The sequence below is a fragment of the Bos taurus genome, chromosome 9, assembly GCF_002263795.3.
Source record: "Bos taurus isolate L1 Dominette 01449 registration number 42190680 breed Hereford chromosome 9, ARS-UCD2.0, whole genome shotgun sequence".
In the NCBI taxonomy this organism is placed as follows: domain Eukaryota; kingdom Metazoa; phylum Chordata; class Mammalia; order Artiodactyla; family Bovidae; genus Bos; species Bos taurus.
The window spans coordinates 32490538-32518180 of NC_037336.1; the positions used below are offsets into that span (position 1 = coordinate 32490538).

The 27643-nt window shown below is 42.3% G+C and overlaps 1 long non-coding RNA gene and 1 pseudogene across 1 annotated transcript; one reads left to right on the forward strand and one right to left on the reverse strand.

Moving 5' to 3' along the window:
- Positions 1 to 4380: 4380 nt before the first annotated feature.
- Positions 4381 to 27643, reverse strand: LOC132346215 (uncharacterized). Its single transcript, XR_009495996.1, has 4 exons — positions 27503 to 27643; positions 25687 to 25795; positions 24758 to 24989; positions 4381 to 4934 (listed from the first exon to the last, which is right to left on the reverse strand). It is a non-coding gene; the product is annotated as an uncharacterized lncRNA (long non-coding RNA).
- LOC782839 (peptidyl-prolyl cis-trans isomerase D-like) lies at positions 15517 to 17402 on the forward strand (annotated as a pseudogene).

Genomic DNA, 27643 nt, shown 5'->3' on the forward strand with positions numbered 1-27643 from the left:
TACTCCTTGGAAGGAAAGCTATGACCAACCTAGATAGCATATTCAAAAGCAGAGACATTACTTTGCCAACAAAGTTTCATCTAGTCAAGGCTATGGTTTTTCCTGTGGTCATGTATGGATGTGAGAGTTGGACTGTGAAGAAGGCTGAGTGCTGAAGAATTGATGCTTTTGAAGTGTGGTGTTGGAGAAGACTCTTGAGAGTCCCTTGGACTGCAAGGAGATCCAACCAGTCCATTCTGAAGGAGATCAGTCCTGGGTGTTCTATGGAAGGACTGATGCTAAAGCTGAAATTCCAGTACTTTGGCCACCTCATGCGAAGAGTTGACTCATTGGAAAAGACTCTGATGCTGGGAGGGATTGGGGGCAGGAGGAGAAGGGGATGACAGAGGATGAGATGGCTGGATGGCATCACTGACTCGATGGACGTGAGTCTCAGTGAACTCCAGGAGTTGGTGATGGACAAGGAGGCCTGGCATGCTGCTATTCATGGGGTCACAAAGAGTTGGACACGACTGAGCGACTGAACTGAACTGAACTGATGATACTCAGGAAGGCCCCATTACTGATAGGAGGAATGCTTGCTTCTGTTTCATGTGAATGAGCAATGTATGGGGGATTGCTTATTCCAAAACATCTGTCAGTATTTCACAACTAGTGATTCACACTTTTGAACAGCTAGTATGATTCACATTTTACTCAGCTTGAATTTCTCTTTTAATAGATTTTGTTTTTAGAGAAACTTTGGGTTTACAGAAAAGCTGCACAGAAAATATACCCATTCTCATTCCAGCTCTGCACACAATTTCTCCTACTATTAACATCTTGCATTAGTGTGATACATTCTTTGTAAGTGATGAGCCAATACTGATCTATTATTTTTACTAAAGTCTGTAGTTTATAGTGGGGCTTCTCTGTTGGCTCAGTAGTAAAGAATACGCCTGCAATGCGGGAGACTTGGGTTCGGTCCCTGAGTCAGGAAGATCCCCTGGAGCAGGAAATGACAATCTACTCCAGTATTCTTGCTTGGGAAATTCCATGGACAGAGGGGCCTGGCGGGCTACAGTCCATGGGGTCAAAAAAGAGTTGGGCACAACTTGGCGACTACACAATGTAGTTTACAATAGGCTTCATCTCTGAACAGCTCTCTGGGTTTTGGCAAATACCACCACTGTCAGGCACCCACCACTGCAGGACTAAACACAACAGTGTGACCACCCTAAAAATCTTCTGTGCTCCATTTATTTATTCCTCCCTGTGGCTAAACCCTTCTCAACCACTGCTCTTTTCACTGTCTCCACGATATCGCCTTTTCCAAAGTGTCATATAGTTGTGATTATATTGTATATAACCTCTTCTGATTGGCTTCTGAAACTTTACAGTGTGCATGTAGGATTTATCCATATGCCTTGATAGCTTATTTCTATGGCTTAAGAGCTTATTCTTATCACTGAATATTCCATTGTATGGAGATACCATGGTTTATCCATTCACTTATTGAAGGACACTTGGTTGTTTCCAGGTTTTTGGCAATTGTGAATATAAAGATTCTATAAGCTTTTGTGTGCAGGTTTTCGTGTGGACATATTTTCAACTTTTTTTGAATAAATATCTAGAAGTGCAATTGCCCGGTTATATGGTCTGCTGCTGCTGCTGCTGCTAAGTCGCTTCAGTCGTGTCCGACTCTGTGTGACCCCATAGATGGCAGACCACCAGGCTCCCCCATCCCTGGGATTCTCCAGGCAAGAACACGGGAGTGGGTTGCCATTTCCTTCTCCAATGCATGAAAGTGAAAAGTGAAAGTGAAGTTGCTCAGTCGCATCCGACTCTTAGCGACCCCATGGACTGCAGCCTACCAGGCTCCTCTGTCCATGGGATTTTCAGGGCAAGAGTACTGGAGTGGGGTGCCATTGCCCCCTCCGGGTTATATAGTATATATAGCCTATAAAACACTGCCAAGCTGTCTTCCAGAATGACTTATCATTTTGCTTTCTCATCAGCAATGAATGAGACTTCCAACTGCATTTGGTGTTATCACTGTTTTGGACTTTAAATTCTAATAGGTGTGGAGTGGCATGTCATTATTGTTTTAATTTGCATTTCCCTGATACTATACAATGTTGAGCATATTTTCATACTCTTATTTACCATTTCTGTCTTCTTTGGTGAAATGTCTGTTCGAATCTCTTGCCCATTTTTAAAATTGAGTTGTTTGGTTTCTTATTGTAGAATTTTAAGAGTTCTCTGTACATTTTGGACAGAAGTCGTTTATCAGATGTGTATGGGCTATGGTTTATATTTCCAGTCTATGGCTTATATTTGATTCTCTTGAAAGTGTCTTTCTCAAGATGGAAGTTTTAATTTTTAACAAAGTTCAACTTTTAAATTTTTTCTCTGATGGATTATGTTTTTGATGGGGTCCCTAAAAAAGTCATCACCCAGCCTCAAGGTTGCATAGATTTTTCTCCTATGTTCTCTTCTAGGAGTTTTGTAGCTTTCATTTTACATTTAGATCTTGACCCATTTTAAGTTAATTTTTGTGAGAGCTCTAAGGTCTGTATCTAGATCCACATTTTGCATGTGCATATCCTGTTGTTCAGCACCATTTTCTGAGAGGACTATCCTTTCTCCATTTATTGCCTTTGCTCTTTGTCAAAGATCAGTTGACTGTAAACTCAGGGGTTGCAATTCACTTTTAAAATAAAGCTCCAAATAAATAAATAAAATGAATTTCCTTTTGGGAAAGGTAAGATTATGAATATTTTAATGTGAAAGAGTTATTCAAAATCTTCTCCTGACAGCAGGTTATTAAATGCACTGTTTTTCCACATTTTTTATGACTTCTGCCTGGAAAGTTTTCTAGACCATCTCTGCTCCAGAGCTAAGGAAAAACTGGGATACAAGCCATAGCAAATATGAATTCATTTGGCTTGCTTGACCAGGTTAGAGAGTACTGACTGTTGAGTACTCATAATGGGTTGGCAGAAATTGACAACTAAAATATAGCAAAGGCATACTCTAATGTCTTCTCAATTTTGTCCAGGGCCTGAGTATGTGGGGATGAGGAAAGTGAAAATGTTAGTTGCTCAGTCGTGTCTGACTCTTTCTGGCCCCCATGGACTATAGCCTGCCAGGCTCCTCTAGTCCATGGACTAGAATTACATAGAATTCTCCAGGCAAGAATACTGGAGTGGGTTGCCATTCCCTTTTCCAGGGGCTCTTTGGGACCCAGGGATCAAACCCAGATCTACTGCATTGCAGGTAGATCTGCATTACCATCTTGAGTCACCAGGGAAGCCCCTGGAGATGAGGGGTTACCTGAAATTAGAACTTTAGTCTTGTAGAACTTTAATCCTCATCCTCTAGGTAAGGAACTGGGCAGCTTACATCCCTGTCCAGTGATTTACTTACAGTGTAAATTGTTAGGTTGTTTGAATGTAGTAGCCATTGCATTGTCATTACGCTGTTAGTTATTTTTAGAATAATGTTGCTGTCAATCTTAGCTTTGATGTATGTAATAATTCACAAAGCAAACCAAATGAATTCACATTTCCTATGGCTATATCCACGTTTTTCCTTAGGTCAGGAGAAGAGCTGTTCTAGAAAGCTTTCCAGACAGAAGTCTTAAAAAATGAGGATTACTGTGGAAAAAGAGTGCATTTAATAACCTTGAACTATCAGTCCATATATGCAGTGATTAATACTTTCATATGAGAGCCCTATTCCAGGAGTACATAACAGGAATATATAATTCACTTAAATTTAACCTAATAAAGCAGAGACATTACTTTGCCAACAAAGGTCCGTCTAGTCAAGGCTATGGTTTTTCCTGTGGTCATGTATGGATGTGAGAGTTGGACTGTGAAGATAGCTGAGTGCCAAAGAATTGATGCTTTTGAACTGTGGTATTGGAGAAGACTCTTGAGAGTCCCTTGGACTGCAAGGAGATCCAACCAGTCCATTCTGAAGGAGATCAGTCCTGGGTGTTCTTTGGAAGGAATGATGCTAAAGCTGAAACTCCAGTACTTTAGCCACCTTATGCGAAGAGTTGACTCATTGGAAAAGACTCTGATGTTGGGAGGGCTTGAGGGCAGGAGGAGAAGGGGATGAAAGAGGATGAGATGGTTGGATGGCATTACCGACTCGATGGACGTGAGATTGAGTGAACTCCAGGAGTTGGTGATGGACAGGGAGGCCTGGCGTGCTTCGATTCATGGGGTCGCAGAGTCGGACAAGACTGAGCGACTGAACTGAACTGAACTGAATAGCTAGATTTAATTTTCAGTAAAAATTGAAGACTTCAGTCTGAAAGTAGTGGCATGTTTTGTTCCATAAATCTATAAAGGGTAATTTTTTAAAGTAATATGACTCATGAATATGAAGTGAACATGTGTCAAAGATTTTATTTAACTCATTAATTAAATGCGGGAACTGGAAAAGCTGTTACAGCTAATTCAAAAGATAATCCAAAGAACAAACACATTTATAAATCAGGAATACTGAAATGAATTTGCAAGTGGTTTCAAAATGCTATTCCTTCGTGGGGAAAAGAAGTCAACCAAACCTCCACTAGTGAGAATTTATTTCATATGGATAAACAAGAATTGTCAGTAAGCAATTATTTTACCTCATTATCAGTTTTCTACAACTTATAGGAGTTGTAAAATAGCTTCAAGGCAATGATAGGCTTAAATCAGATAGCCTAGAAGACTGTACTCTGAACAATGCATAATTTTCTATTGAAGACATTCAGTAACCAGTTTTGCTTACTGCAAATTTCCTCACAAATTTTTCTGTGCTTCAATTCTTTAGCTCGTAGGGCATTTGTATGACTTCAAAGATTGTTGAGGCTTCTGGGTATAGATGATGTTTATAAAGTCTTCTTGAATCCAATCCAGACGTGCGATGTTTCTCACCAGGCTACCTTAGGCAAAGCACTGAAAGAGACAGGGACAGATTGTGAACCACAGCCGTAAATGTATTCTGTTTAAATATGCGTATTTATATAAATAAATAAGCATAAATAAATCCTTACTCCACTTGGCTTTTACTCTCTATTTTTTGGAAGCACACCTTTATTTTTCTCTCATTACTGAATAGATAGTTTTGTAGCTTATGACCCATGTGTTTCAGCTTGTTTATCTGCTGCTGCTGCTGCTGCTGCTATGCACTTCAGTCGTGCCTGACTCTGTGAGACCCCAGAGATGGCAGCCCACCAGGCTCCGCTGTCTCTGGGATTCTCCAGGCAAGAACACTGGAGTGGGTTGCCATTTCCTTCTCCAATGCATGAAAATGAAAAGTGAAAGTGAAGTCACTCAGTCGTGTCCGACTCCTAGCGACCCCGTGGACTTCAGCCCACCAGGCTCCTCCATCCATGGGATTTGCCAGGCAAGAGTACTGGTTATATATCTGATACATAGGCAATAGTGGATTGCCTTATCTCTACACTTTGAGGAGATAATACTTTCTACCATTAATATATTAACTAGTATTTGTTATTTCCTCTGGATTCGTTCTTTATACAGATTTAGATGTTTAGGAAGGCTCTTTCTAAAGAATGCCACAGAAAGAGGTCAGCAATAATTTTGTGTGAATTTTCTCCTTTCAGTTTCCCAGAGTCCCAGAGACCATTGTCAACAAGAAGGAGATTGAGGTTGGGAATGGGAGATAGATGTAAGTCATGATACTCTACAGGGAACTTGCTGAAAGGAACACGTAAAGGCAGATTGGAAGAAGAGCTGTTTGTAATTATATTCCTTCCTATATTAAGAATGTTGTCAACAGCTGGTTTGGAAATCATACAAGATATATTAGTGGATTTCAACCTCATGAGGAGTAATCTTTATCCTTGAATGACCCCATCTAGTGAAAAAGTTTATTTTTAAAATAAATTAAAAAATCTCCTGTCAGCTGTGTGCTAATCCAAGTCATAAGAAATCCTCTTTTATATTTAGAGGGCAGAGTAAAAAAGTTCAGTTTCTTGTATAATATTGATATCTTTCCAGGTCTAATAGACAAGGAAATGTCTAGTTTTGAGGTTGGAAACTGAAATCTAATTTGTTATGATTTCTAAATTTAAATCATATATTTGTAGGAATAGATTATTAAACATTGTTTTCTTTCAATTAAAAAAGAGAAGTCCTCTTTTTATCTTGATACTTCTTCATATTAAGAACATTCAGTTCAGTTCAGTCACTCAGTGGTGTCCCACTCTTTGCGACCCCATGAATCAAGCACACCAGGCCTCCCTGTCTATCACCAACTCCCGGAGTTCACTCAGACTCACATCCATTGAGTCAGTGATGCCATCCAGCCATCTCATCCTCTGTCATCCCCTTCTTCTCCTGCCCCCAATCCCTCCCAGCATTAGAGTCTTTTCCAATGAGTCAACTCTTCGCATGAGGTGGCCAAAGTACTGGAGTTTCAGCTTTAGCATCATTCCTTCCAAAGAAATCCCAGGGCTGATCTCATTTAGAATGCACTGGTTGGATCTCCTTGCAGTCTAAGGGACTCTCGAGAGTCTTCTCCAACACCACAGTTCAAAAGCATCAATTCTTCGGCACTCAGCCTTCTTCACAGTCCAACTCTCACATCCATACATGACCACAGGAAAAACCATAGCCTTGACTAGATGGACCTTTGTTGGCACAGTAATGTCTCTGCTTTTGAATATGCTATCTAGATTGGTCATAACTTTCCTTCCAAGAAGTAAGCGTCTTTTAATTTCATGGCTGCAGTCACCATCTGCAGTGAAGCAAATACAGTCAAAGCAGGTAAAGCTCCTGTACTAGGCTGACTAGTGTTCGTCACTCAGTTGTGTGTGACTCTTTGTGACCCTTCAGACTATAACCCATGAGGCTCCTCTGTCCATTGTATTATCCAAGCAAGAAAACTGGAGTGTGTAGCCATTCCCTTCTCCACAGGATCTTCCCAACCCAGGGATGGAACTTGGGTCTCATGCATTGCAGGCAGATTCTTTTACCATCTGAGCCACCAGGGAAGCCCCACTAGGTTGACTAGCTGACTAGGTTGACTTGTGTTCCCCCAAATTGATGTCCACCTGGAATTTCACATCTTGTTTCAGAAGTCCACCCTCCAGAGGTATGGTCTTGCAGATGTAATTAGTTAAAATTAGATCATATTAGATTAGGAAGGGCCCTACTCCAATAATTAGTGTCCCTATAAGGAGAAATATCTGAAATGCCGAGAGGGAGGAATACTGTGTAAAACAGGGATAGAGACTGGAGTGGGGCATCTCCAGGCCAAGGAGGACCAAGGCTGCTGATGACCACCAGAGGCAAGGAAGAGGCAAGGAAGGACTCTTCCCTAAAATTTTGAGAGCACAGTCCTGTTCACACCTTGGCTTTGAACTTCTAGCCTCCAGTGTTACCAAACCAGTTTCCTTGGCCCAACAGGTAGCAAGCCAAACACCAAGACGTCAATGTTTGCAGCAGAGAGTTTATTCATGAGGCAGCCAACTGAGGAGATAGGAGAGCAATCTCAGACCCGCCTCCCTGAAGATGGGGGACTTGGGACATTGATGGGTGAGAAGTATAGGATGGTCAGAGGTGGAGAGGAAAGTGACTGCAGGGGGGGAAAGGTGACATAACCATCTTCCTGCACAGGCGCAACTGAACTACATGCTTCCTCATGCTGCTGCTACTGCTGCTGCTAAGTTGCTTCAGTCGTGTCTGACTCTCTGAGACCCCATAGATGGCAGCCCACCAGGCTCCCCCATCCCTGGGATTCTCTAGGCAAGAACACTGGAGTGGGTTGCCATTTCCTTCTCCAATGCATGAAAGTGAAAAGTGAAAGTGAAGTTGCTCAGTCGTGTCCGACTCCTAGTGACCCCATGGACTGCAGCCCACCAGGCTCCTCCATCCATGGGATTTTCCAGGCAAGAGTACTGGAGTGGGGTGCCATTGCCTTCTCATGGGACACATGCAAATCTGGGGGAAGTTAGTGTAAAATGTGGGGAAATTTGGGGCTTCGACATCAAAAGGTCACCTACTGGCAAGCAAGTCTATGCTGTGCAGATGCAGGTCAGCCCTGTCTGTTCTATCTAGTTTAAGCCAGTTTTGTTGTGTTACAGGCAGACGTTTTTTAAAAAATAAACTGTTCCCTTATCTACTGTTCTGTAAAGACAAACCATATGGGCCTTGTTTCTGTAGTGTAGTGGTTATCACGTTCGCCTCACATGCCAGAGGTCCCTGGTTCAAAACTGGGTGGAAACAGACTTTCAGAAGCCTCAGGGTCTCTGTTAGTCACTAATTTCTATTAACACTATGGGGCATGGTTTCAGGGTTTTGTTTTGTTTTGTTTTGCTTTTTAACTATGTGGAGTACTGTTTCATAAGAATTGTGAGCGAACACATTTTGCTGTTTTCAGCTACCCGTGGTAGTCTCAGAAACTAATCCAGCACCCTTAAGCAAATTGGAGGTGAGGAATGACTTGGCTTCTTTGTCCCCAGCAAACCTCCTTCTCACTCTTGCTTACATTTGTGTTGATGGGCTTTTCATTCCAGTGCTCTAAACGGCATCTGGGAAACCATGTTTCAGAGGATGAAAGACTCTGAGGTCCTGTCAGACGCTGCAGCACCTAGTCTGGGAAGGCTTTCAGGGCAAGTGGAAACTTCCCAATATATTTGAAAGAACTAAGGGCACGTCTCTCCAGAGAAAAGGCTTTCAAACAAACAAGAACTGCAGCTCCTCTCCTACCTCCAAACAAGTCCCTCAGCTCAGAAAGTCCCTGATACTGGGACGCATCTGGATGTTTGCTCATTTGTCACGTTCCCCTGTCATCACTTCCTGCGCCACCCCTGGGTCTCCTGAGTACTTCTCCCAGGAAACAGGTCCTTCAAACTTGCAGCTGTGATCTACAGTGCAGAGGACACATAACTAAAGCTTGCTGCTAGAACTTAATTCAGAATCTTCTCAACAAACATCCAGGCTCCTAATCTTTCTGTAGAACTTGGCTGAGGCAATATTGCCTCCTCATCTTGCCTGGTAAAAATAAGAACAAATAAACTCATTTCACCAGCGTAGGGTACAAATATGGCTATCTTTTCCCTATTAATGGTTAAATTTTAGCAGAGTGTAGCTCATACGCCTTCTGAGGAGTATTTAGCTATACTTCCTTCCTTTTGAGTTCTCCTCTCTCTGTGGACTGGTCTAGAAATGTGGGGGTAATTCAATTCACAGCGGGTGAGTTCTGCCTTTGTAACAAGGAGTCTCGAGCGCTCACCAGTGGCCATCGTCCTGTACTGCAGGTGAAGCCCCCTTGGGGTCTGTGCTGTCCTTTTCTACCAGCCAACTTTGGTCTAAGCCACTCTGGTCTACTCTATGAACTAGAAAATACCTGGGAATTTTAGGAAAGGGGTTTGGAGTTGGGCTTTCCCTTCCAGAAGTATAAAAATTAAAATGACATTTCTCAGAGCTCTGAGAAGAGAGGAGACCTTTTCTAAATCACATAAAGTAAAAAACCAGGTCCAGTTACACGTTTCCTAGGGTAATGGGCACTTAATCAATTTTCTGTAGTAAAAAAGATAATTTTGTTTCTCCTTTTTTAGCCAAAAGGAAGCAAACAGTTTTTAAAAATTTCACCTCACTTCTTTTCCTAACACAGTGACCATACTAAGTCAAACATCCTCAACAAATCATTTATTTTATTTAAAAATACTTTAAAATAATGAAAATAGTATGTACTTATTGCAGAATATTTGAAAAAGATCAGGTATTTCAAAGTGAAAAAAGCTATGTGGCACTTGTCAGTCTGACATCCTAACTTCTACCAGGACAGCATCTCTCACTTTTCTGTTTGAACTGAGCCCAAGTAGGGTAAGCATCCAACATCTTACAATGTCCAAACTTGGAAAGAAACCCTGCTCTTGTCTGAAAGAAGGGAATCAAGCTGCCTGTGTCTGTGAGTGCTCCCCTGATGGCAAGAGAGAGAACAGAGAAGCAGAAACTAAGGAAGCACAAGTCTAATGAAATCATCAACCCAACAGAAAACTCATGACTCTTGTATATAATAATAATTGTAAGACTCCAGGTGGTAGGAATCTTTGATTACAGCAGGCATTCTCATGAATTTCAACCTCCAGGTGATTCTCCCTGAGAAGGATGCAGTGAACTTGCAGAATTATGGTCCCCTTACTCTATCCATTTCTTCCTTCTGAGGAAAAAGGACTTGGTGATAAGAGATTAGGTAAATCTGCTTTAGGATTTTTGCTGATGATGCTCATGGAAACCTGTGATTTGCTCCAGGTTTTTTATTTTTCTTTAATCCAATTGAGGGACAGGTCTGTCATCTGTGACTTTTCATCACACTGCTGCTGGTCACCAGTTAATCTGTTCTAATTACACTAAGCTGATAGCTGGAATGTGGATGATTCATAATTGAGTCTCAAATGCCTGCATGTCTGGGAGCCCAGCTAATGAAAATGTATAGGCCTCAGATACCACTCGGAGAAGGCAATGGCACCCCATTCCAGTACTCTTGCCTAGAAAATCCATGGACAGAGGAGCCTGGTAGGCTGCAGTCCATGGGGTCATAAGAGTCGGACACGACTGAGCGACTTCACTTTCACTTTTTACTTCCATGCATTGGAGAAGGAAATGGCAACCCACTCCAGTGTTCTTGCCTGTAGAATCCCAGGGATGGGGGAGCCTAATGGGCTGTTGTCTATGGGGTCGCACAGAGTCGGACACAACTGAAGCAACTTAGCAGCAGCAGCAGCAGATACCACTGGTGCAAACATATGTGCAAACTACCTCCCTTGGATACCCACAACAGGCCAAAATTAAATTGATAATTAATTTAAGCTAAGCTAATATCAGTTTATAATTAAAAGACAAGAATAGCATTACAAACAGCAAGCAGCTGAAGAAAAATTGATATATGATTTTAAAAAGTGTGCTTAAGTGTAGGAATTCCAACTATGTGTGTATCTTGTTCTGTTTGCAACATTTTCCTTATTAAATATGAGTTCCAGGAAAGCAGGGAGTTTCCAGTTGTTTGTTTTGTTCAGATGTACTCCCAGTGTCTAGACCAATGCCTGGCAACAGTAGGTGTTGAGTGAATGAATACACTTCACATAATTACAATAACAATGCATGACAACCAAATCTCCCAGTAGGAACCTCCACCAACAAGCAGCATTTGTTAGAATATAAAAATTCAAGTCTATGGGATTATACTTTATTTCCCCCATAGAGTTATTCCTCAGCCCACGATGGCCCTCTCTACTCATGTCTGTCTGTGAGCCCTACTTTGAAAATCACAAATCTAGACTCTCTAAGCTCTGCTACAGTTGTTCCCCAGTGTCCATAGGATTGATTCCAAGACCTCTGCAGATACCAAAATCCTTGGATGCTCAAGTCACTTATATACTTTGAAAATCACAAATCTAGACTCTCTAAGCCCTGCTACAGTTGTTCCCCAGTGTCCATAGGATTGATTCCAAGACCTCTGCAGATACCAAAATCCTTGGATGCTCAAGTCACTTATATAAAAGTGTGCTGTGTACAGTTGGCCTCTGATGAGTGGGTTCTGCATCCTCATGGTTGGTTGAATCCAAAGATGCTGAACCCAGGGGTATGAAGGGCAAACTGTCCTCCCCAGGTGATGCAAATGTGTGTTTAAGTTTGAGAAGCACTGCCTTAAGAACTGCAGTGCAGGTGGTGACTCTAGTCAACAACATCGTGTTGTATCCTTGAAAGTTGCTAAGAGAGTAGATCTTAAGTGTTTTTACCACACACACACACACACACACACGCACACACACATATACAATCCATATGATATGATGGATGTGGTAAATAACTTTACTGAAGTCATCATTTTGCAAGTTACACGCACATTAACTTGTCACATACATCTTCAGTTGAATTTAGTCGCTCAGTCATGTCTGACTCTTTTTGACCCCATGGACTGCAGCACACCAGGTCTCCCTGTCCTTCACCATCTCCCAGAGATTGCTTAAACTCATGTCCATTGAGTCGGTGATGCCATCCAACCATCTCATTCTCTGTCGTCCCCTTCTCCTGCCTGCAATCTTTCTCAGCATCAGCGTCTTTTCCAGTGAGATAGTTCTTTGCATCAGGTGGTCAAAGTATTAGAGCTTCAGCTTCAGCATCAGTCCTTCCAATGACTATTCAGGACTAATTTCCTTGAGGATTGATTGTTTGGATCTCCTTGAACTCCAAGGGATGCTCAAGAGGCTTCTCCAACACCTCAGTTCAAAAGCATCAATACATCTTGAACCTTAAGGACTTCCCTATAGCTAAAATGGTCAAGAATCTGCCTGAGATGCAGGAGACCAGGGTTTGATCCCTGGGTTGGGAAGTCCCTCTAGAGAAGAGAACGGCAATCCACTCCAGTATTCTTGCCTGGAGAATTCCATGGACCGAAAAGCCTGGTGGGCTACAGTTCATGGGGTCACAAAGAGTCAGACACTACTGAAAGACAACACAATTGTTGTCTGTCAATAATATCTCAATATAATGGAGGGGAAGCTACTGCAGTCACTGGCATAACAACAGTCAGCTCTGAAATCTTGGCCCTGCACCAGCCAATTCCAAACAGAGGCAATAGAGACACCTAGGTGATTGCAGTGGGTCTCGAGTTAGTCCATCAATAAACAAATGCTAATCACTCTAGGCGCCATGCTCTTAGTTCCCTGTGTGTCTCCCCCGACTACTACACAAAAGTCTCACTGTTAGTCACATGGAGTGTCAAATCATGAGTCAGCTAAGTAAAGACATCATTCAACCCCTTTATTTTGCCTGTGAGGAAACTAAAATTGTGAATGGCCTTGGGTCTATCAGTTCAGTTCAGTTCAGTCGCTCAGTCGTGTCCAACTCTTTGCGACCCCATGAATAGCAGCACGCCAGGCCTCCCTGTCCATCACCAACTCCCGGAGTTCACTCAGACTCACCTCCATCGAGTCAGTGATGCCATCCAGCTATCTCATCCTCCGTCATCCCCTTCTCCTCCTGCCCCCAATCCCTCCCAGCATCAGAGTCTTTTCCAATGAGTCAACTCTTCACATGAGGTGCCCAAAGTACTGGAGTTTCAGCTTTAGCATCATTCCTTCCAAAGAAATCCCAGGGCTGATCTCCTTCAGAATGGACTGGTTGGATCTCCTTGCAGTCCAAGGGACTCTCAAGAGTCTTCTCCAACACCACAGTTCAAAAGCATCAATTCTTCGGCGCTCAGCCTTCTTCACAGTCCAACTCTCACATCCATACATGACCACAGGAAAAACCATAGCCTTGACTAGACGGACCTTTGTTGGCAAAGTAATGTCTCTGCTTTTGAATATGCTATCTAGGTTGGTCATAACTTTCCTTCCAAGAAGTAAGCATCTTTTAATTTCATGGCTGCAGTCACCATCTGCAGTGATTTTGGAGCCCAGAAAAATAAAGTCTGACACTGTTTCCACTGTTTCCCCATCTATTTCCCATGAAGTGATGGGACCAGATGCCATGATCTTCGTTTTCTGAATGTTGAGCTTTAAGCCAACTTTTTCACTCTCCACTTTCACTTTCATCAAGAGGCTTTTTAGTTCCTCCTCACTTTCTGCCATAAGGGTGATGTATCTGCGTATCTGAGGTTATTGATATTTCTCCCGGCAATCTTGATTCCAGTTTGTGTTTCTTCCAGTCCAGCATTTCTCATGATGTACTCTGCATATAAGTTAAATAAGCAGGGTGACAATACACAGCCTTGTCATACTCCTTTTCCTATTTGGAACCAGTCTGTTGTTCCATGTCCAGTTCTAACTGTTGCTTCCTGACCTGCATACAAATTTCTCAAGAGGCAGATCAGGTGGTCTGGTATTCCCATCTCTTTCAGAATTTTCCGCAGTTTATTGTGATCCACACAGTCAAAGGCTTTGGCATAGTCAATAGAGCAGAAATAGATGTTTTTCTGGAACTCTCTCGCTTTTGCCATGATCCAGCGGATGTTGGCAATTTGATCTCTGGTTCCTCTGCCTTTTCTAAAACCAGCTTGAACATCAGGAAGTTCACGGTTCACGTATTGCTGAAGCCTGGCTTGGACAATTTTGAGCATTACTTTACTAGCATGTGAGATGAGTGCAATTGTGCGGTAGTTTGAGCATTCTTTGGCATTGCCTTTCTTTGGGATTAGAATGAAAACTGACCTTTTCCAGTCCTGTGGCCACTGTTGAGTATTCCAAATTTGCTGGCATATTGAGTGTAGCACTTTCACAGCATCATCTTTCAGGATTTGAAATAGCTCAACTGGAATTCCATCACCACCACTAGCTTTGTTCATAGTGATGTTTTCTAAGGTCCACTTGACTTCACATTCCAGGATGTCTGGATTCAGGATGTCCAGGATTCTCGGGTCTATAGAACAGACTAAAATCCAGGTTTTTGTTTACACCACATTTTGTCCTTCCTCTGTGTAAAACTCAAGAGAGATATGGTTATATTTGACCCCTACCCATATGACCAGACACCTGAATTAGGGAGAGCTTGTCTCCAGAAGGCTTGAGGGAAGTAACATGAGTTACTTGGGGATGACCTCCTTATATTCACCTCCTATCATGGAGGAGAGAGCATTTAATGAGAGGGTTGAGAATGGATACATGTATATGTATGATTGAGCCCCTTTGCTGTCCACCTGAAACTCTCACAGCATTGTTAATCAGCTATACTCCAATAGGAAATAAAAAGTTTAAAAAATAAAAATAAAGAGAGGGTTAAAGTGCAGGTCAGATTTTGACAGCAAGAAATGGGTAGAAGGCAGGGTAGTTCAGGCCTCAAGGTCTTCCCAGAGATGAGCCCGCAGAGGTTGTGTGTGGAGACAGAGAATGGGCCACTCAGCAGGACTTGAGGAGACTAGACTTTAGAGTTCAGGTCACGTCGTGGAGAATGTCAACTCTAAGCTCGGGACAGGAAAGCACTGAGTTTGGAAATAATCTTTAAAGCCCTCCCAGATTGTTTTTCCCAACACCAAACTCTGTCTCTTATCTTTGGCTCAGAGCTCGTCAAGGGAAGTCACTTTTTGCTTCTTAAGGGTTGTTGGTTTCTTCCTTCCAATTGCTCTTCCGCACGTCTATGAGCTGTTTTTAAACTCCGCTTGGCTGTGTTGCCTACTGCTCAAAATATTTTGAGAACTTAAAATAGAGGACAAAGGTAAGGCTGCTAAGCCTGCCATTTGGTGCCCCTGCAACCCGACCCCCACTTTCCTCTCTGATTTTATTCCCCGTGACCTGCTCTAGAGCTCCCTGCCCTCGCCAAGCTGGAGAATCCACTGCTTTACAGTAAATTAAACATGTTTCCACTTATGGTCACAGCCTCCGCTGAAACAGCCTGTCTCTTCTAAGTCCACAAGTCTCATCTTCCTTTTGCATCTAGCTCCTCCAAGATTCCCTTGATTCACCCCACTATAGCCATCAGCTACCATCTCTTCTTAAAAACCTTTGCAATTTTCCCTATTATTCAAATGGCAACTGATTTATTTTTTCATTAAGCTGAAATTTGCTGGATGCCTGCTGTGTGTCAGGTCCTAAAAGATAAGTGCCGGAATTTTAGCCCTGGAAGAGCTGACAATCTAGTCGGGGAAAGAGTCACTCTTATGAGTATGAGAGATGTAGTGATAGCAGTAAAATTGAGTAATGTGAAAGCAGCCAAGATAAAGTAATGAGAGGGATGAAACATGCAAGGAAGGGAGACAGGGGAGAAGGAAGGGAAAGCGAAGGGGAGAGAGAGGGGGATGCGAAGGCTTTTTGGTAACGGTGATTTCCCAGTGTAGGTTTGAAGGATGGGTCATAGTCACAAAGGGGTGATGGGATGGGGAAGGATGACTCCATGTGAAGTCTTGCAGGTGACAGTGGCAAATTTGAAGAATCACTTAAGTTAACTTAGCAGATACTTGCTGATGATGCTCGTGGAAATGTGTGATTTGCTCCATGCTTTTAGGAACGATTTTTCTTTAATCCAATTGAGGGGCAGGTGCTGTGAGTTTTTTGGCACATTGCTGCAGGTCCCCAGTTAATCAGCTCTAGTTAGACTGAGCTGATAGTCAGAAAACTGCTTCAAAAATCAGCCAATATTAAAATTCTTCCATGAAACAAGTTCTTTTAAAACAGAACCTGTGGGTGGACCTTGCGACTTTAGGGTTCGAGCTGTCCAGTGACCACGCGGTGTTATGAGGTGGTCATACATGCGTCTTAAAGCCACAATGTTGCATCCATCCCCCAGGCTAAGCTCTCCAACCCCGGTAACCTCGGAGTCTTCTTCAATGTGGACATCGGAGGGGAGCAAGTTGGTTGAATTGTCTTAGAATTGTTTGCAGATATTATACCCAAAACTGCAGAATTTTTGTGCATTGTATACAGGAGAAAAAAGCACTGGACCCACCACAGGAAAACCTCCCTGTTTCAGAGGATGTCCTTTGCATTGAAATACTAAAAACTTGATGATTCAGGGTGGAGACTTCTCAAATCAGAATAGGACAGGTGGAGAAAGCATTTATGGTGAAAAACTTGAAGGTGAAAATTTCTGTTATAAGCGTGACGAGGAGGGATTGCTGAGCATGGCCAAGCAGGCAGCAACACCAACGGCTTCCAGTTCATCACCACGGTTCTGACTCCACACTTGGATGGGAAGCACATAGTGTTTGGCCAAGGGATTAAAAAATGGGTGTGGCAAAGATTCTGGAAAATGTGGAGGTGAAAGGTGAAAAACCTGCCAAATTTTGTGTTATTGCAGAATGTGGAAAACTGAAAGAAGGTGATGATTGGAAAATATTCCCAAGGGATGGATCTGGTGACAGTCACCCAGATTTCCCCGAGGTTGCGGATGTGGATTTAAAAGATGTAGATAAAATTGTGTTAATATCAGAAGACTTAAAAAACATTGGAAATACATTTTTCAAATCCCAGAACTGGAAGATGGCCATTAAAAAATACACAAAATTTTTAAGGTATGTGGAAGGCTCTAGGGCTGCTGCTGAGGACGCAAATGGAGCAAAGCTGTAGCCTGTCGCTTTGAGCTGCATGCTGAATGTCAGCGCTTACAAACTGAAGATGTCCGATCGGCAGGGTGCAGTCGATAGCTGTTTGGAGGCCCTTGAAATAGACCCATCAAATACCAAAGCACTGTACCATAGAGCTGAAGGATGGCAAGGATTAAAAGAATATGTTCAAGCATTGGCTGATTTTAAGAAAGCTCAGGAGATAGCACCAGAAGATAAAGCTATCCAGGCAGAATTGCTGCAAGTCAAGCAAAAGATGAAGGCACAGAAAGATAAAGAGAAGGCAGCTCATGCAAAAATGTTTGCTTAACGAGGAATTCAGTTTTGCTTAAGTGTGCGTTGATTGCATAAGCGAGGAAGACAGAACAAAGGGTTTGTCTGGTTCTGTTTGATACCCCCTGTGTTCTTGCTGGAGAATCCCATGGATGGGGGAGCCTGGCGGACTGCGGTCTATGGGGTCGCACAGAGTCAGACACGACTGAAGCGACTTAGCAGCAGCAGTGCTACCTCTGATACTTTGGTTCCCCGTGTTTACAGTCCAGGAATATGGATAGGGACTTACTCTTAACACACCAGTGTTACAACCTACCATGGCGCTGATTCCCTTTTCAGTGGCTCTCTGCGTTATTCAAAGAATAATGGTGTCTCCAGCCTGTTTCTAAACTCCTTAAGACACATTGTGTTTGAATAAACAGACAAAAGCTTGGGAAAAAAAACCAAGCAGAACCTGTGTCTTTTCTTCATTAAATTATGGATGATTGTGATATCGAATTGCTAAGGACTTTTTACTCCTCTTCAATCTATGACTCTATTACTATTGCAATACAATTCTATCCTTTTGGCAAGCATTTACTGAGTATGGTGTTAGACTCCTCTTAGGTACCACTTCCCACCCTCTCTTCTGCGTGAGCTCTTTCCAACTTCCTCCGGGCACCACCTACCCACAGCTTTTCTATTGACCACGAGGTGGGGACTCTGGGAGGTCTCGTACATGCACAACTCAGAAACATAAGGGAGACCAGTGGGAGATGGGATCCAGAGATGAAGTCTTCTTTCTTCCTCTTTCAGAAGATTATTTTGAGAGACAGTTTCTACACTTAGCAAAGGATGGTCTTCAACAATCAGGCCAACATTTGCCCTCTGAACCCCTTCCCCTCACTTTTGCTCTTCTGGGATTTCTTTCACCAGTAAAGTAAGTCTTCGTCTCCAGAATTCTCTGGCAGTCCAATGAAAGTAGACTCTGCACTTTCATTGCCGAGGGCACAGGTTTATTCCTAGTCAGGGAACTAAGATTCCCACAAGCCATGTGGCCAAATAAATAAACAATAGTAGTTACTAAAAAATAAACAAACAAACAAAAAGCTCTTTATCTCAGTCTCTGCTTTCTTGGGACTCCAGGTTAGAGAAGCTTTTATTTACTATGTGCCAGGAACTATTCTAGACTCTTGGGCTGCAAGGAAGAGAGACTGAAGTTTAATCAGCCAAAAACTGTGTTTATGATCCTCATGAGGAATATGAAACACAAATTGTATCGTTGTGTATATGCAGATATTTTATTTTTAAGAATTTTTTTTTCCCCCAGTGGCTTCTGCTAAGGGAAGAATTGAAAGAAAGGGGGTTATTAGAATATAAAATTTAAAAAGCTATATGATGTATAATCATACATACATAGGGAGTATGGGCCTATGTAATTATGAAAGTGAAAGTCACTCAGTCGTGTCCAACTCTTCACAGCCCATAGACTGTGCAGTCCATAGAATTCTCCAGGCCAGAATACTGGAGTGGGTAGCATTTCCCTTCTCCAGGGAATCTTCCCAACCCAGGGATTAAACCCACGTCTCCCGAATTATAGGCAGACTCTTTACCAGCTACGCCACAAAGAAAAAAAAAAGTGAAGTCGCTCAGTCGTGTCCCACTCTTTGTGACCTCATGGACTATAGCCTGTCAGGCTCCTCCATCCATGGGATTTTCCAGATAAGAATACTGGACTGGGTTGCCATTTCCTTCTCCAGAGGATATTCCTGACCCAGGGATCGAACCCAGGTCTCCAGCACTGCAGGCAGATGCTTTACCATCTGAGCCACCAGGGAAGCCCAGTGTAACTATGGAGAAATGGAAAACAAAAAACATAGAATAATGTTTTATTCTATGTGGCCTCATAGAATAATCCTAGGTCCTGGGACCATAAGTTTTTCCTAAATGTGTTTTATTTCTCATCTTTTATTTCAGTTGTAGATATTTCTTTTCTGCATTCCCACCCCCAAACTCAACTCCTTTCCCCTTAATAATCAATTATTTTTTTTCCTTTAGAATGCTTACGATTAAAGAGATGGTTTGTATTTCCATGAGGCTATAACTTTCTTCACAGAGGAACGATCAGCATGTCTAATCATTAGGTTATATTTTAGGAAGACTGAGCACCCATTCAAAGTTAAGCTTCAAAACTGAATGTCATTCTCACCTATTTTTAATGCTGGGTGGCTTAGATCACACAATTCCCATATTAATGGCATTATACATTTTCTTTCAAACACAGTTGAAATTGACCATTAATGAAGAAACTGTTTTCATTTCTGAAGGCTTTGAAAATATGTCAAAGGGAAGATAGTTAACGTTCATTTTATTAGTCATTTTAAAGTATCCCACAATGAAGAGTATGTGCCATTATTTCTGCTATTCCTGAAGGATCTTCCGAGCTTGCATACCTATTTTGATCTCCTGAATGTTTTAAAACACAACATTCCAGCTCCCCTGCCCCTACCATCTATCTCCACCGTGAAATTTCTCTCCTTGAACAAAAACATTTTCTACATCCTCCTGCTAAATCTCTGCTTGGACACAGCTGGTCATGTGGGGCTCCATGCAATTTCATCCACCTCGGGTCCATTTGTCACTATGAAAAAGAACATCATAGAAATGCCACTTAACTATGCTGTTCTAAGGGGAAGCATCCCCTGGTGACTGTTCCAGATCATTGCCAATACCATCCAATCATGCAGAGAAGTCACAAACAGGAGATATGCATGCAGCCAGGCTTCCTAAATTTGTTCTCAGGCAAACGTAGCATTGATGTACCAAAAATCTGACTGGCTCATTTTTGGATAAAATAACCAGTGTTACTGTCTTCTCCCTAGGCTTAAGTTGGCTGGGTTTTGATGCCAGTCTTAAATTCTGGCTCTTGTAAAAAAAAATAATAATAATAAATCATCTTGCAAACAGAAGTGCTTCCATTTCTCAGAAAGTAGCAGGAAGCCCTACTTATAAAGGGAAGATTCAAAAACTAAATTGTGGTTTCCACCTTAAAGTAGGGGTTAGCATTTAATGCAATAATTTTTGGCAAGAGTTTGACTGGTTTCTGTCCTGCCCAGAGCTGTTATTTGCTGTGCCCGCTTTATTCTTAGCCTCTTTTTCAAAGCGGAGCCCCTGCTGCTTTTTGTGTCCCTTGGAGGCAGGGGTCCTATTCTTTCAGCTTCTTGAACTGAATTGAAATTTATGGTTTGGTACCAGGAAATGTATTTCCTGCCTTTTTTTTTTCATTCTGGGATGTATAAAAATAAAAGTTAAAGTTTTAGTGAATATTTAATAGCCACATGAACATTTCCTGCAGAAGGACTAATGTTATAGGTGGTGGTGGCTTAGTTGCTAGGTCGTATCTGACACTTGTGACCTCATGGACTGTAGCCCATCTGGCTCCTCTGTCCACGGGACTCTCCAGGCAAGAATATTGGAGTTGGTTGTCATTTTCTTCCCCGGGAGATCTTCCCGATTGCAGGCAGCCTCCTGCAATGCAGGTGGATTCTGTACCGACTGAGCCACCAGGGAAGTAGAGAATTATCTAAAACTCATTGTTACATAAATGGCATATTTTTGCATAACTGCAACTTCAGGGCAAACTTGCCCGAAGGGCCACATTTCTAGGGGTTGAGGTGATTAGGGAATAGCTGTCTAATTTTCGGCTAATAAAATTTGGAGACACTTGAGGAAATTTCTGCTTACAGACTGGAAATTGCTTTGAAATTACTTCTTTTGTCCTAAATACTGTAAGTTCTGACCCCATGTACACTTTGTATCACAAGTCAGGCTTTGGGTCCTTATTGTCACCTAGCCCTCTCCTGGGACAGGAGCTTTAGTGGGGTGCAGGTCACTTGTCAGAACCAGAGAACCCCTTTGCCACCCTCTCCTGCCTTTGTGCTCCTGAATCCTCTTTCCCCCTAGGTCAAGCACGTGAAACCTGTCATTTCAGCTGATCCAAACCCTACACTTTCATCCGGACTCATACTAGCAGTCTTGTTTCCATGTAGCAAGGGGTCTGTACCCTTTTCTCATCTGGGTGAATGCTAGGATTAGAAATGTTGCCTCTCTCCGTCTTCTTACCCTGCCCTTCCCCAAGACAGAAGTAGGGGCAATTTGGCTCAGACTTACATCTATGGAGTTTGAGCCAAGTCACATGGTGGGAGAGTAACTGGCCCCCGAAGCCAGGTTCAGGCTCCATCCATTCATCTTTTTTCACTCCTCTGTTCAGATACAGGGGGTTTTCTCCTCTCTCCTTTTGGATCCAGTCAGAGGGCATGCCCCTCTGCTTTCTGTCCTCAAGCAGTAATCACTCCTGCATGGGGCCAAGGTTCATAGCAGATGGTCCTTCTCTTTACACTAGTTGAGATGACAGCATTCAAAATCTTCCCTTCCAATGTACTTGATTGCCGGAGAGAGCACAGCCATGGTTTCTATGGGGAACAGCTGAGCTGAACTCGTCATAAGAACAGCCTGACCTACAGAAATCTTTGGCATTGGTGATTGACTGTGGTGTCCCTAGAATGGAAGTGGATGGACATTCCACTAAAGTCGTACTCCATTTTGTATAAATAGAAAAGCCTGAGATCTGATCAATGGAGGTCTGACTTGAATCACCATAATGGAGTCACATTCTTTCAACAGCCTTGATCCTTTTGACAAATACAGAGCCTCTTCAATGAAGGATCCCTTAAAAGAGGGATCCTTAAATGTTGAGTTACCTAAGGGGAAACCCTGCTACATAGTCAAAGTTTCTGCAACAACACTCCTCACAACCTTCTGATTAGGGACCTGTGGCTATTTCCCACGGTAACTGTGCACCAGAGCAAGGAGATGGGTCAGGTGTCGTGATTCTGGCTCCGAGCTGACACTGTTTCCTAGAGACACAAAATACTACTGTGGTCTACCAGTCAGAATGTCAAGGTCCACCCTTGACATGATGTCAAGGGATCAAAGAACTTTTGACTCATGTTAATCTGTGTGTCTGGTGAGTTCCTGAACCCACCTTCTGACTAATTCTCCAACTCTAGATTTACTTTGCTATTCAGCAACTGGCAGAAGCCCCAAGTTGGTTCTGTGACCTGTGAAATGAGAACTGTTAATAGTAGGAGAGAGCAAATGGATGCCATTCAAACTTCCCCAATTAGTAAACCAACAGTAATACTGCAGTCTTACAGGTACTGCAGAGATTAGTGCCACCATCAAAGGCTTGGGAGGTTTGGGTGGTGATTTCTACCAAATCTGTATTTGCTATTTGGCTGATAATGGATCACAGAGAATGATGGTTGGTTATTGTAAACTTAATCAGACGATAACTCAAATCATAGTAGCTGTTCTTGATATGGCGTCGCTGCTGGAGCAAACCAACGTATCCCCTGCTGGCTTGGCAAGCCCCTGATAAACAGGTGTTAGAGGTTGAGGTTTACGGATTTAGAATATTACATAATCTTAGTTGATAAAACAACGGCAGGGTTTGAGAGGATTGACTCCAATTCTGAAAGTTCTACTGTGGGTAAAATGAATCAAACAACATCACATGCTACAGAGAAATCATCTGTGGAAGGAAGTGTCGATCAGTGCAGCAAACTTTACTGTCTTATTTTAGGAAATTGCCATGGCCACCTCAAACTTTAGCAACCGCCACCCTGATCAGTCAGCAGCCATCAACATCAAGGCCAAAACCTTTTATCAGCAAAAAGATTATGACTTGCTGAAGGCTCCAATGGTGGTTGGCTTTTTTTGCTTTGTTTTGTTTTTAAATTTATTTTTTTAGTTGAAGGATGATTGCTTTACAGAATTTTGTGTTTTCTATCATACATCAACAAGAATCAGCCATAGGTCCTCCCATGCCCCGTCCCTCCCAAACCTCCCTTCTTTCTCCCTCCCCAGGTGGTTAGCTTTTGTAGCAATAAACAAACCATTTTAAAGGGCTTCCCTCGTGGCTCAGCAATAAAGAATCTGCCTGCCAATGCAAGAGATGCAGGAGACACAGGTTTGATCCCTGGGTTGGGAAGATCCCCTGGAGTAGGAAATGGCAACCCACTTCAATATTGTTGCCTGGAAAATTCCATAGACAGAGGAGCCTGGCGGGCTACAGTCCATGGGGTTGCAAAGAATCGGACATGACGGAGCTTACAGCACATACCCAGAGGGTTGAAGTTAGGCTTAATGGAGGTCAGAATTTCCTCCTTTTCTCCCAATTTTGGCCTTATTCCTTACCTATAGGGAGAGCTCCCAGCCAACCCCAATTTGGGCCTTGTTCCTTACCTATAGGGAGAGCTCCCAGCCAACCCCACAAAGAATCATGGCTGTTTAATAACTGAATTCTAGAAGAACAGAAGGCCAGCTGAAGGAAAGACTGATATGCTTCTGGCCTCAGAAGGGTGAGCCCAGGGTGCCTCACCCCACCCTGGTGAGCTTGGTAAATATATGCCTGATTATTCTCTGTCTCTCCAGACAGATCTGTTTTTATTCTCATGAGCAAGAATGAGTAAAGGGACAGAGAGAAGATCCAGAAATGTTCATTCCAACCCTCTTCCTTCATCTCTATGGAAATGCCAAAGGGGTGGCAGGTGTTTCCCTAAAAGAGTCCAACTGGGATAAGACACTGCTCTTGTTTTGATAGGGCTTCCTGGTGGCTCAGATGGTAAAGATCTGCTTGCAATGCAGGAGACCTGAGTTTGATCCCTGGAGCTGGGAAGAGTCCCTGGAGGAGGGCACGGCAACCCACTCCAGTATTCTTCACTAGAGAATCCCTATGAACAGTGGAGCCGGGCCAGCTACAGTCCATGGGATTGCGAAGAGTCAGACATCACTGAGCAACTAACATTTTCACTTGTTTTGACAAGAGCATTCTTTTTTATGTATTTATTTATTTAAATTTTACTGAAGTATAGTTAATTTACAATGTCATGTTAATTTCTTCTATACAACAAAGTGACTTAGTTATATTTATTAATATATGCATATATATTCTTTATCTATATGTATATATGTACATTCTTTTTCATATTCATTTCCATTATGATTTGTCACAGGAGAGTGAATATGATTCTCTGGGTTTTACAGTAGGGCCTTGCTGTTTATCCATCCTATATATAATAGTTTGCCTCTGCTAATCCCATACTTCCAATCCTTCCACAACCACCAGTCTGTCCTGACAAGAGCATTCTTGTTTGATGTTGCTGTGGGTAGGTATGAGATATACTAGAAACAAACTTGTGAACTTTGCAATTTGAGTTATAGCTTTAAATTACTTTGCAAATAGCCAACGGATTAATCCTTTTTTTTTTTTTTTTTGGCTTGTTATAAAACAGGGTAGGATATTTTTCTTCCTTGGGTCCCTTGAGTCCAGAGACTTAGAAACGGGAAATTCAGCTTATACAGAAACAACTTCAGCTCTCAAGGTCAGACCACATACTGATGAGCTAGAATGTCTTTACTTATTGAATCTGCTTACCCTGCCTCACATCAAACAGCGTCGTCCATATGCCTTCCACAAAGAAAGCTGTGGGGTATTGGCATAAAACCGCTGAATCATCATCATGGTACAGCTGGATGCGGCGTCTTTAGGAGACAGCCTTTCTCTCAACCAGTATTTCCTGAGTGATCTCTTCTTCAGCTCTACATGATGAGGGCATAAGTCCTGGGGATGTGATGGTAGACTTTGCATTGTCCTTATCTTTCAGGAACTTCAAGGTATCAAGCAAATATAATATTTAGTATTTTAAATAGAATCACATACATTTACACAAATTCTGGTTGATCTGAAAAACTGCAGTAGGACTGTGCTTAAAGACTTTATTTTGTGGTCTACAAATCTGGTCACAGTATAGGTCAAATTGCAACCCCCCTCTATGCAGCTCTGTCCCTGTAGCCTGAGAAGAAACTTCTCAGTATGATTTATTTTAATATTTATTTATTTTAGTTGGCTGTGCCAGGTCTTAGCTGCAGCACATTGGATCTTTGATCTTTGTTGTGGCATGCTGGATTTTTTTTTTTTTTCAGTTTTGGCACGCAGAATCTAGTTGTGGCACATGAACTCTTAGCTGCAGTATGTGGGATCTAGTTCCCTGACCAAGGATGGAACCTAGGTCCCCTGCATTGGGAGCATGGAGTCTTAGCCAATGGACCACCACATATGATATTATATGGCATTTTACCAGAGTTACTCAAGATTTAAAAAATGTCTATTTGTCACGCAAAAAGGGACTATATTGGCTTAGGTAGCTAGGAAATCCAAAGGGCATCTGGCTTCAAACAAATTTCAAATAATGCCCTCAGGGTCCTGCTTCCCTCTGCCTATATATGCTGCTCTTAATCCTAGCCGGCTTCTATCCATTGCATTTTAAGGAGGACTCTGTCCCAGTTTGGCTCATATGCTCATACCTGAACCAATCACTGTGGCTGGTGGCTTGCAGTATCACGATTGGTCAGACTCAAGCCACCACTGAGACCAGAGAGAGCTGGGGATTTGTAATTTCACCCTTTGGTGCAACTGCATGGAATAAAAAAGAGTTAATTCACAGAGAAAGGAATGACGCTGAAATATGAAAAGGTTAAAAACAAAAACAAAAGCAAAAACACATCTAGAGCAATCGAAGAGAACAGAACAGGCCCTTTAGCTCTGTCCATGCTCTGAACCAGCAAGGTCACTATGCTGTTCAGGCGTAGAGAGCTGGTAAATGTTTGAAACAATTGGAGGTCTGGTGAAAAGCCCTACTTTGTTCTGTTTGTCTGGATTTCCTGGTGTATTTACTCCAGCAAAGCCAATGTCAAGCTACTAACCTCACATCCCTGTGCATGGAGTTGGAGGGATATGCAGTAAGGCTCAACCATGTGCTGTTTCTACCACACAGATACAATCTATGTTAATTACCTCCAGTCCACAGATAAGAACAAATGGAAGTAGGAAGTGTAGTAATGTAAGTAGGAAGTGATGGAGTTTGAGTATTTATTACATTTGGTTTTGATATAACGTATTTAATTGCAAGTTTATATCATAGGTTTAAACTTTTTTTGAAGTATAGTTGATTTATAATATTTCGTTAGTTTCAGGTATACAGTAAATGACTCAGTAATACATACCTATACATACATATATAGTATTGTGCTCATGCTCAGTCATTAGGTATTCCTGGGCTTCCCTCGTGGCTCAGCTGGTAAAGAATCCGCCTGCATTGCCAGAGACCTGGGTTCAATCCATGGGTTGGGAAGATCCCCTGGAGAAGGGAATGGCTACCCACTCCAGTATTCTGGCCTGGAGAATTCCATGCACTCTACAGTCCATGGGGTCACAAAGAGTCAGACTCGACAGTGACTTTCACTTCACTTCGTTTCAATACATACATATATAGAATTGCACTCATGCTCAGCTGTTAACTCATGTCTGACTCTTTGTGACCCTTTGGACTGTAGCCCCTCCAGCTCTGGGATTTTTGGTCCAGGGATTTTTTTCAGGCAAGAATACCGGAGTGGGTTGCCATTTCCTCCTTTAGGGGATCCCAACTCAGGGATCGAACCTGTGTCTCCTGCATTGCAGGTGGATTCTTAACCCCTGAGCTATCGGGGAAGCCATATAGTTGATAGTGATAATGGTTTTAATAACTTTGCTCATTTTGCCTTACCCTTCTGATTTCAAATCTACACTCACTAGTCACACCCTACCTTGAAAATTTTACATATTTACTTGTCTGGATTCAAAAGACGTCTATTAAGAACTTGCTTCTCCAAGTTCTGTTTTTGATAAAGTGTTTTTCCCTTCTTTTCTATTTAAAAATACAAAGTAAAAAGCTGTGTATTGAGCTCATAACAACTTACTTTCTTTGATTACTGGTAAGCTTAGTTACACTGAAGTGGAAGAGAAATTTGTTCATCATTTAGTTATTTTAGATAAACCTTTAAAAATCCATGCAAAACCTATTCCCACTGAAAATAGATCAACCACAAACTACAACACGTTAAGTGAATAAAATACAGTCTCAGAGGAACAAAATCAGTTAAAACCAAGAACTCAATATATGTCAATTAAAAAAAAAAATCAAAGCAACTTGTTGCAGAACTCCTCTTGGAAATTCAAGGAAAGATCACACAAAAGTTCAAAGACTTGCTAACAGGCAACTCCTATTCTTTTTCCAAGGAGGAGGCCAGAAAGAGGTCAGGAAGATTTCATTTCTTGTTTTGAAACATCTCTGAGATAACTTACCCTGCTCGTTGCTGTGGCCCAAATGGACAGGCTGGAAGCACTTGGAGAACCACTGACAGAACTCGGAGAAGAGCCTGTATTGCCAAGAGAGTTGTTTATGACTAACATGTGTTGGGATGAAGGGTGGGCAGGGAAGCTGAT